This window comes from Sorex araneus, chromosome 5 (assembly GCF_027595985.1).
Source record: "Sorex araneus isolate mSorAra2 chromosome 5, mSorAra2.pri, whole genome shotgun sequence".
Classification (NCBI taxonomy): Eukaryota; Metazoa; Chordata; class Mammalia; order Eulipotyphla; family Soricidae; genus Sorex; species Sorex araneus.
The window spans coordinates 191,316,545-191,327,757 of NC_073306.1; the positions used below are offsets into that span (position 1 = coordinate 191,316,545).

The 11,213-nt window shown below is 36.1% G+C and overlaps 1 non-coding gene and 1 pseudogene across 1 annotated transcript; both read right to left on the minus strand.

Moving 5' to 3' along the window:
- Positions 1–4,433: 4,433 nt before the first annotated feature.
- LOC129405457 (U1 spliceosomal RNA) lies at positions 4,434–4,596 on the minus strand. Its single transcript, XR_008630597.1, has one exon. It is a non-coding gene; the product is annotated as a U1 spliceosomal RNA (small nuclear RNA).
- Positions 4,597–9,412: 4,816 nt separating this feature from the next.
- On the minus strand, positions 9,413–10,323 carry LOC101545449 (glyceraldehyde-3-phosphate dehydrogenase-like; annotated as a pseudogene).
- Positions 10,324–11,213: the final 890 nt, after the last annotated feature.

The window sequence follows — 11,213 nt, forward strand, 5'->3', positions numbered from 1 at the left end:
TTTGATACACTAACATTCATGTATTCATGAATTTGTTAATTCAACAATTAACCGTTGGCCATTTACATTTTAACAGACAAGGTATCAGACATCATACAGATGTGTGAATGAGAGGCATATCAAGGACTTTCAAATTTTACCTAGGACAAATACTATGTTTTGAAGAGTGGTATAAGTCAATTTCAACCAGTTTACAAACGGAACTTCATAAAATCTTTTCATATGGAAAATAAGTGGATTTATTATTTTCAGGATAAGCATCAAAATGACAATAAATTAACATTTTGAATAAGCTGGAAGTCTTATTAAAGATTCTTAAAGATAGAATTGAAGGAAATATTGGTGATCCAACCAGAAGCACCAAAAAAGTGGACATTTAATTTACAAGTGTCAAAACAAAAGGTTGAATAAATGAATTGAGAATAATTTATTCATTTGGAATAAAACCTTGTCAATAACACAAATCATGAATTCTAAATAAGACACAGTACATAAGGCAAAACATTGGTGTCACTACATTTAATAAATAACTTACACATTCAAAACTATGTATAAAATAGTTTCTATATCAAATAACATGTTTTAATTTCTGATTGGCATAATTGCTAGGCAATTTTAATAACTGCATCTTTAATAACTAAAAAGAAATTATTAAATATTTCTGAATTTAAATAAAAGTGAAACAAAACAAGTTCCATTTTATGCACACAAATGAAAGAATTGAGATTTCACATACCTTCTTTGTGGGATATTAATGTTAAAAAGTTAAGAGATCAAAATAGATTTGGCATTTAGAGGGCACAGAATTTATCTAAAGCATTTATTTGTTAGAGTCTGAAAATTGAACTAAAGTGGTGAAAATCAGCTTATATAATGCACCACTAAAAATGAGGAAACTCAGTATGATTGTATTTGCTAGAAAAAAGATGTCTTATGTTTCAGTGCATATTATAGTGAATTTGACTATTAGCGCTTATGTCCAACTTATTATGTATAAAATATTTTCAAGGGATCTATATAAAAATTAAACAAAAGTGCTGACATGCATGAAAACTCATTTCCATGATCCCTGTATCCTTCTACTTTTTATTTTCCATTTAGCATCATGGTGTGATAATAAGGATGATAGAAACAATGTATCTGCAAGAAGAGCGAGCTTTTCTTTTTATACATCTCTCCATGGTCAAATTGAAACCCTTCTTAATGTGAAATACATGCAATGATATCAGTTCAATTTCACTAAATGAGATCCTATCATATGGGTACCACACAGCGCTTTAGTACAGTTTACTTTGACAGATGGTCACTCTTCAGAGAGAATTTTTTTCTCGTTCTGATAATGTTTGAGGGTTGAATTCTGCTCATATATTAGATTAAGCTTCAACAAGTTTCAAAACATATACGACAGCCTGCATAATACAGCGGTAGTCCATTGTTTTGAGACTCAAGAGTATGGTGTGACAAAACTGATTAAACATGCATTGACAGTTCTTGCAAATGCAAACTTATTTTAAATAAATAGCATGAAGAGTATAAACTATGGTATAGGAGATCTATTTAAATTACTCCAAAATTGGTTTCTGCATATGATATTATAAATTATAGTGCAATGTGTAGCAAAATTATTCAAAACCCAAAAATGTTATATCTTGTCTTCAAAACAGAAAATAAAGACAAAACATCACCGAGAAATTGAAAGTTTGTAAGTAAATACCACTGTCTGGTACTTGTAATTTATGAGATATTTATCAGCACTCCTTCAGCTACAAATAAGATAGTACATAGAATTCTAATTATCACTAAATAAAATATCCTGCATATAATTTAAAAACCATACTGTTTGCATAAATATATCACAGCACCCCTTAATAGATTTGCTTTACAATAGATAAAAGCATACAACATGCCCTAAATCTCTTGTCAATAGTGTTTTTTTGCTCTACTTTTCAATTATTATACAAAGGAAATCTTGTTCTAATCTGCTCTTTGTTCTCCATGTAGTTAAGCATGGGTATTACCACTGGTTTCAGTATAGAGATTCTGAGTGCACAAAAGATTGTCAGTTCAAAGGCCTTTCAACTAGTACACAGAACAATTTCACTGGTTAGAAACTGAAGTGTCATATCATTAACAAAACCTTCAGAGCAGAAAATATTTAATTTTTAAAAATTATAAATAGGCTTCTTTAACTTGTGCAACAGTAAAATGTTTGAAAATGTATAATGATTATGGTATATTATCAGAATTAGCAAGTCTGTTTCATTACTCTAGGGATGTTTGTGTGTCTTTGAAGTTATATATTTATGTGTCTTTATTTCTTCTAGCTCTTCCTGAAAAAAATAAAAGAAAGTAAATAATAGGGTCTTATAAATGACTACAATTCTTAAAATGTCTTAATTATTCTTAAATGTCTTAAGAATTTTTTAATTCTTAAAATGTCTTAATTAGTGAAAATAATCATTATAACCTAATGTGCAAAAAGCAGACACTTCTCTATGTGGCATAATGCCAATGTTATTCTCTCTTGACCCTCAACAGTCACATTAGTTTCATATATTAGACTAAACAAATTAATAAAAGTTCTGTAGTTTAGGAATCACAGTAGCCCAAAGAGAAATAATATACTAAGCATTTCTAAATATTCCTAGAAATTGTTTTTGCTGCATAACCCATCTCCCTTTCCTATGAACCTACATTAAATTAAAATTAAATAGTGTATTACAATGGGCTGGAGTGATAGCACAGCAGTAGAGCATTTGCCTTTGATGCGGCTGACCCGTGTCCGATTCCTCCGCCCCTCTCAGAGTGCCTGGCAAGCTACGAATGGCATTGCGCCCGCACAGCAGAGCCTGGCAAGCTACCCGTGTCATATTGGATATGCCAAAAACAGTAACAATAAGTTTCACAATGAGAGACTACGTTACTGGTGCCCGCTTGAACAAATCAATGACAGTGACAGTGACAGTATTACAACAAGATGCAGAACTTTGTGATCTTAGACTCTGAGCTCAATGGGACCTGGAAGCAGAGACACTTTGCCTGCTTCCCCTAGTCTCCTGTTACCCAGGGGTCATGCCACCACCTCCTGCTGGCATCAGATAATCTCCTCACTGGCCACCTTCCAGAACTCAGGTCCACTTCTCCCGGAAGCATAAAACGCAGCCCCCATAACCATGCCACCAGACTCACTCACATATGAGTGAACATATTCCTGGACCGCACGGCCGCAAAAGCGACTGCATGCCACATAATTTTCCATAGTTGATGGGGTTCAGAGAATAGGCAACAAGTCATAGAAGGAAATATATATATATTTATGTATATAAAATATATATTTGTATATATATGTATATATATATATATATATCTGGGGGCTGGAGCGATAGCACAGCTGTTGGGCGTTCGCCTTTCATGCAGCCAACCCGAATTCGATTCTTCCGCCCCTCTAGGAGAGCCCGTCAAGCTACCGAGAGTATGGAGCCCGCGCGGCAGAGCCTGGCAAGCTACCTGTGCATATTGGATATGCCAAAATCAGTAACAATAAGTCTCTCAACGAGAGACATTACTGGTGCCTGCTCGAACAAATCAATGAGCAACGGGATGACAGTGACAGTGACAGTGATATATACCTGACTGGGAACACCCGTAAAGGAAATAGAGGCCACCCCAAAAGCCTCCATCCCTCTTGGAGAGCCTGGCAAACTATGAGAGTATTCCACCCGCACAGCAGAGCCTGGCAAGCTACCCATGATGTACTCGAAATGCCAAAAATAGTAATTCCTCTGACCCTGAAAGAGCTCCCAATACGCCATTGGGCTACACTAGCACACGGCAGGGATGAATGGAGACGTTACTGGTGCCCACTCGAGAAAATCAATGAACAATGGGATAACAGTGATACAGTGATATAATGATTACAAGAGATGTCTGACATTCTTCCCACATTCATTATATATTTTTAATTCCTTATTTTTGAGTCAGGTTGGAGTGATAGCAAAGCGGATAAGGTGTTTGCCTTGCAACCGGCCAACTCGGGTTCGATTCCTCCGCCCCTCTCTGAGAGACTAGCAAGCTACCGAGAGTATCTCATCCCCACAGTAGAGCCTGACAATCTACCCATGGTGTATTCGATATGCCCAAAACAGTAACAACAGGTCTCACAATGGAGACGTTACTGGTGCCCACTTGAGCAAATCGATGATCAATGGGATGGTAGTGATACAGTGATTTTGGAGGCATATATATTAAATTAAAAATATTTATTTCTTTGATATGTGGGTCAGCCATATATAAGGTAAGTACTTCACCTATTGTGCTACTTCTAAAATCCCAGGATATACATATATATATATGTATATATATATGTACACATATACACACACACACATATATATATATACACACTTCCTTTTTTTAGATTTTTTTTTTATACATGAAGGAGAACTCAAATGCAGTCCCTCTCACCACAAATTATGCAATTGAGTTTCCTACATTTGGGGAAATCACAAGGGTCAGAAAATCCGGAGTGCAATGGATAATGGTTTTCCCTGGAGAAACCAGCTTCATGATCTTGGTATCTCTCCTGCCAATAATAATATGTATATGTGTATATATATAGTATATATAGTATAAAGGTATATATACATATATTAATATGTATATTTCTGTAGGTATAAAGCTATACCACTGAGATTTATCTTAAGTTCTGCAGATGGTTGGCAATCAACAATATGAAAATAAATAAGAACCAAAGACAGTATAAGTAGTAATAAAATAAGCTTTGATTTATTTTTATTTATTTTGGTGCCACACCCAGCAGTGCTCAGAGCCACTCCAGGTGTCCTGCTTAGAAAAAGTAGGTCTTAATATTGTTTGATTGGCGGGGATCAATCCTAGACTCCCGTGTGCAGTATATGCTCTCTGTTCCTCTAAGCTAAGCTCTCAGGTCCTAATATAAGATGATCTTCACAAAATCTACAACTATTGAGATAATTTTAGAGTTTCTAAAAGCCTTTAGAAAAAGAGACAAAATTCACGCATGAGAAATAACAACAATGCTGATATGTCTGAGTAATAGAGTTACATAAAACTTGAAGAAGAACCTGGTTTCCTTATAATGCATCCTCATATTAACTTTATCTCTCTTATGAGGATGCATTATAAGGAAACCAGGTAATGTAAATAACTGATTTCTGTGCCATGTAAATTCTTCAACTGAGACGTCAGGAAATTATTCCTACTATTAAACCGCAGCTAATTACTAGGATTAATATACAATGAAATAATTAGACATACATAGACAATGCATATGTTTGTGCAAAATGCTAACTTAAATTTGCTGTTACATACAAAACATTTCAAAGATAAATTCAGTTTATCTCTCTCTTCTATAAAACTATAATTTCAATGTTGGTTTCTGGGTTCCTTGAGACTTTCTAATTACAGCAGAGAAAGTTCTATGTAAAATCAATATGAATTTTGCAACACAATGACTTTATTAAAGAGACTTAAGTCAACCAGGAAACAGGTTAATTACTTAGCATATTTTACTCAATGTTCTATGAATAGCATAAGTCCTACCATGAGTCTATGTTTAGTTAGAAATCCATAAAAAGGACATTATATAGGGCAATAAAAGGAACAGAATCAGGCAAATAAACCCGTTCAAAATTTAACTGAAACTTAGTGAGAAAAATTTTAATGAGTATCTGAATGTATTCATTTCTCATTTACTTAACAAAAATACACATGGACGTGATACTTCCATGTGTATCACGTCCATGTGTATTTTTGTATTTTTGTATATTCCGTATGCTTGTATATTCCGTATGCTTGTATATTCCGTCTCCCCAAAATTACTTAGTTTAATTTATGTTATGATTAAGAAACTTATTAGAACTCTGTGTTGGAAAATAGAAATGCCATGTTCTGCTAAATTTTTTAGCAGGAGGAAAATTAGAGCACTTTAAGATTTTAAAGCATTTTTGTTAAGTAATTTTTGCATTTCCCCAAACTCATAGTTTATGCTAATTTACTTTCGAAATGTTGTTGCAGCAGATCTGTCTAGTTTAACTTTCTTGTGATTGGTGGGTAAGAACAGGAATCTGGGGCCAGATATATGGTGCAAGGGTTAAGGTCCCAATAGCTCCTGCATTCTCCAGCCCTTGCACTGAGCAGCTGTTCAGGCTGGCCTAGAATCACAGTGGGGCATTGGAACCACTGGGCATCCTATGAGAAACAACCAGCCCCATAATAAAGAAGAGCAACACTGGCCTCCAGATGCCTTCAGTGTTATAACTCTTTACTTGTTGCTTTTTAGTAAAGCATAAGTCCCTCTCTATGACTAATATCTGAGTAGTCTGCCATTAGCAGCAGAAGTAATAGAAGTTGCAAACTATAGGTTCCCATACACAGTGACCTGAGATTAATTTGAATCATTATACCCCACATCTTGATCTTTTCCATTGTCTGACTAGTTACGCTTTGCCTATGCATACGTAAATGAGAGAGAATTGGAGTTCCTCTCCTCTTTTAAGTCACTTTCTGCCTAATGTTCTAGCTTTAAATTCAGAGTAAGTGATATTCTTGTGGTGAAGGGGAATTGGGCCACATCTGGGATGCTTAGGGACTGTTTGGATCTGAACTCAGCAGCAAACCTTGGCAATGTTCACAGGACATACACAGTACATGGATTTGAACCAGAGTTGTAGTCAACATGGCCAGAGGCCAGGCAAAACGCACTCTATGACCCTGAAACTAAATTTTAGAAGGAAATGTGTAAAATAAAAATGGACTTGGAGAGTATCATGAATACTTGTGTGGCAAACAACTGTTTGTGCCTTTCACAATAAGAGCAGTTCATGCTCTTCTGAAGGTGGGGCTTGACTAAGCTTCTCAGTAGAAGTGCCTCTGGGAACGTGAATGAATGAAGTGATCCCAGGGATTTTCATGTCTAGTTAAAAGAAGTCAAGAGAAATAATTACACTGGATAGAGTAGTTGCTAAAATTATTAGGAGAATGGGGACTTGTTTTTTGCTGTTTATTTGTGGAACATTATATGCATAAAAATATTCATGCACATGGTGATTCTATCCAAAAATGTAAACAACAAGGATAGCAACACTACTGAAAAAGCTTATAAATACCATGTGCTCATGTCTATCAGGAATGAACCTTATTTCATTTCATCTTTAACAGTTACCAAGAGCTGAAAATAAGAAAAAATTGAAATTAATACGTAAAATAAGTATCGATTAGGATGCTAAAATAACTACAGTGTGGTCCACTGAAGTTTAGTTCTACTATCAAATGTTCTAAGTGTTCCTTTACAGAAAAAAAGCCCTCCCTGGAGTGACGTACTTCTATTTGTTTAAATTTATTTCTTAATTTAGTTTTAATATTATTACTATAATTAATATAACACAGTTACAGCAGTTTTAGCTTTCGTGCTTTTGATGTACAATGATACATAGAATTTGCATAGAGAAGTGAATCTGTATTATGAAATTAATGATATTATACTTAGTTTTAAGGCTTACCTTGCAATGTATGGTTCTTATTTAGCTCAGAATTCAAACTCAGGCTCTTCCAGGAACACTTTCTTACTAATAATTGATGTCAGTGGGTATCCAAGCCAGTGATAGTCTTCATGTGCCAGGAATGCAGTTCACCTGTCAAACTCTTGCCTTTGCCTCACTCATGAGACATCAAGGATTCATCCACAATAAAGAAATAAAAAAAAAAAAAACCACAAAAATGACACACGGGTAGCCTTTAAATGGCATGTAGCACACATGCAATAGCTAAACAAGGCAATAATGAAGTGGCACAACCATTTCGAATAAAATTAGGATGCTTTAAAAAAAATTAGGGGGCTGGAGTGATAGCACAGCGGGTAGGGTGTTTGCCTTGCACGCGGTCGACCCAGGATCGAGTCCCAGCATCCCATATGGTCCCCTGAGCACCGCCAGGGGTAATTCCTGAGTGCATGAGCCAGGAATGACCCCTGTGCATTGCCGGGTGTGACCCAAAAAATAAAAAAAATTAGTCTTAGTTATATTGGTAGAGTCCTATTTGGTCTTTATCTTGGTCTGACTATCCATCAGTTTGATCACACTTTCTTCATTTTTTTCTTCCACAAATTTATTTATCAATAAAATGTCTATCCTACAAACTTTGCCTTAACATTGACTTTTCACAATCCTAGCTATGAAAATTAATTGAAATCAATTTTCATTTATTACAACAGAGAATTTAAATAACATCATTTACTCGCGTGTTAATTCATTTTTCTTACAATAATCTGAATTAAAGTTTTCTGAATTCAAAGTATGGAGCTCAAGTCTGTTCAAGGTAATGCATTTGATGCATTTGTTATTTATGGATATTCATGAATACTGTCCTGAAAATCTAACATTATGATAAAATTAGATAGATTCATAAATTTAAAACAGTAGTTACTGCTTTGGGCCGGAGTGATACCACTGCTGGTAGGGTGCTTGCCCGGCATGCGACAGACCTGAGTTCAATCTATTATATCCCATAGAGTCCCCTGAAGCACAGCCAGAAATGATTCCTTAGTGCAGACCCCAGAGTGAAATCTGAACAGTGCAGAGTGTGACCCACAAAACCAATCAAACAAGCAATAAACAGTAGCTATTGCCATTAAGGAAATAATTTCTGAGCATTCAGACAATCTTTTGTTAATATATAAAGTACAGATGATTTGTATTCTATTTATTCTCTATATAACTAATTATTGAATGAGTAAGGCAACTTAAACTTTTATTGCTCTGAGAAAACTTACAAAACTTGATACTCTTAAAAAAGAAAATTTGATACTTTAGAATTGAATTTAGAATTCTATAATTGAAGCTTATAATTGAAAACATATCTGCAGAGGATTTCAATTTCTTTCATTTTATTTCATTTTTGATCTTTTGTGAACATTTTTAATAACTGATTTAATCACTTTAATATATACCAGACTGTTCTAATTTGCTAATTCTTTCCCTTCTTCACTGGTTTGTATTTTCCAATCATTCATATATTTAATTCAATTGTCAAATAGTTGGCCTGTAATTATTCATTATGTCTGCTCTGAATACCTTTTTGATGCCCAAATAATTGTCATGATATTATGGCAGGATCACTGTGACATTAAATACTTTTTCTCTTATACAATTTTGGTGTGAATTCATATTTTGTGGGGTGGGGTTCAGTATAATTTATTGATGATACGTGACAAATTGGGACTCCCTAGCTCCTCCCCTTCTTCCGAGGATCTGTGATGGAAACTCGAGGTCAGGAGATGTTCAGTGTGTTGGGTGAGTGGGGAAAGAACTCCTGAGCAGCTGAGGGTGTCTCTCTTCCTCTTAGTACTCTTGCTGGGACTGGTGGCCCTGGGAGGTGCTTATTCCTTGGAGGCCATATGGACGATGAGGTCCACTACCCTATTGCTGTAACTAAGCTCATGATCGTACCAGGAAATGAGCTTGATGAAGTGGTCATTGAGAGCAAGACTAGCCCCAGCATCAAAGATGGAGGAGCAGAAGATGTCCTGGTCCTCAGTATAGCCCAGGATGCCTTGAGGGGCCCTTGTGAAACCTTTTATCACTTTCTTGATGCTATCGTATTTGACAACTTTCTGCAGGTCAGATCCATGACAGAAACATTGGGAATGGGGACATAAAAGCCATGCCCATTAGCTGGCCCTTCAGTTCCGGGATGATGTTTTGGGCCACCCCTTTGGCTGTCATGACAGAGTTTCCCATCCACACTCTTCTGGGTGCCAGTAATAGCATGACTTGTGTCCATGAGCCCCTCTACAATGCTGAAGTTGTCATTTATGATCTTGGCCGGGAGGGCCGAACAATTATTGGTGCAAGAGGCGTTGCTGACAATCTTGAGGGAGTTGTCTCTGTTCCCACAATTCACACCCATCACAAACACGGGTGAGTTGGCAGAGGGAACAGAGATGATGACTCTTTGGGCACTCCTCTTCAAGTGGGCTACAACCTTCTCCATGGTAGTAGAGACCCTGGTGGACTCCAAACTGTCTTCAGCACCAGCCTCACCCCATTGGATGTTGACGGGATCTCACTCCTGGAAGATGGGCACGGGCTTCCCATTGGTGATGTGCTTCCCGTTTTTGGCCTTGATTGTGCCATTGAACTGGTCATGTCTGGAATCATATTGGAGCATGCAGATCATGGAGTCGAGGTCAACGAAAGGGTGGTTGATGGCCACAGTTTCCATTTTGTCAGAGTTAATGGCAGCTCTGGTTACCAGGCTGCCAATATGGTCAAATCCGTTCTTCACCATCATGTCTCGGGAATTTGGCTGGCACTGTGCAAGAATTGATGGCTTCTATCCAATGGGGATGAGCAGGAAGTCTGAATTTATGATTTTAACTGATAAATCAAGCATCAAACTTAGTTTCTGTTAGTAACTACTTTAATATTTAACTTAGTCATTTTTATAATACGTAAAGGTAAATATACATTCAAATTATAAATATGTTAATACTGAAGCATTAATCTTGAATTAAAGTTTACAAGAAGGTACAAAAATGATAGGGTATAGAAGATAACTATGTAAAATATCATTCATAATTTTCTAAGACACATAAATTTATTCTTATATATCATGGGCCTTATGTGAAATAAATTTCCTCTCTTTTGGAAGGCACTTGTAGCAAGAGGTCTATCTAAGAATACTTTTTAAAATATGGTATAAACAGATACTGGGATAAGCAGTGATAATCTCTGCAGACAGCAGAAAAAAAGAACCATTTGAAGTTTACCTCTGGTTTAGATGCTGAAGTCAATAGGAAGAATTTGCTTTTAACTATAAGGTATAGAAAATACTACAAAAAAACTTTCAATATCTTTTAAAATGAAGTGTATAGTTACTTAGAACAGGATCAATAGAACAAATTAATATAATTATTATCATCATCATCATCCCATTGATCATTGAATTTCTCGAGCGGTCTCAGTAACGTCTCCATTCGTCCTAGCCCTGAGATTTTAGAAGCCTCTCTTTACTCATCCTTCCCAACGATGCCGCATTGGAGGCTCTTTCAGGGTCAGGGAAATGAGACCCATTTTTGTTACTGGTTTTGGCATATGAATACACCATGGGGATTTTTCGAGGCTCTCCCATGTGGGCAGGAAACTCTTGATAGCTTGCCAGGTTCTCCCAGAGGGATA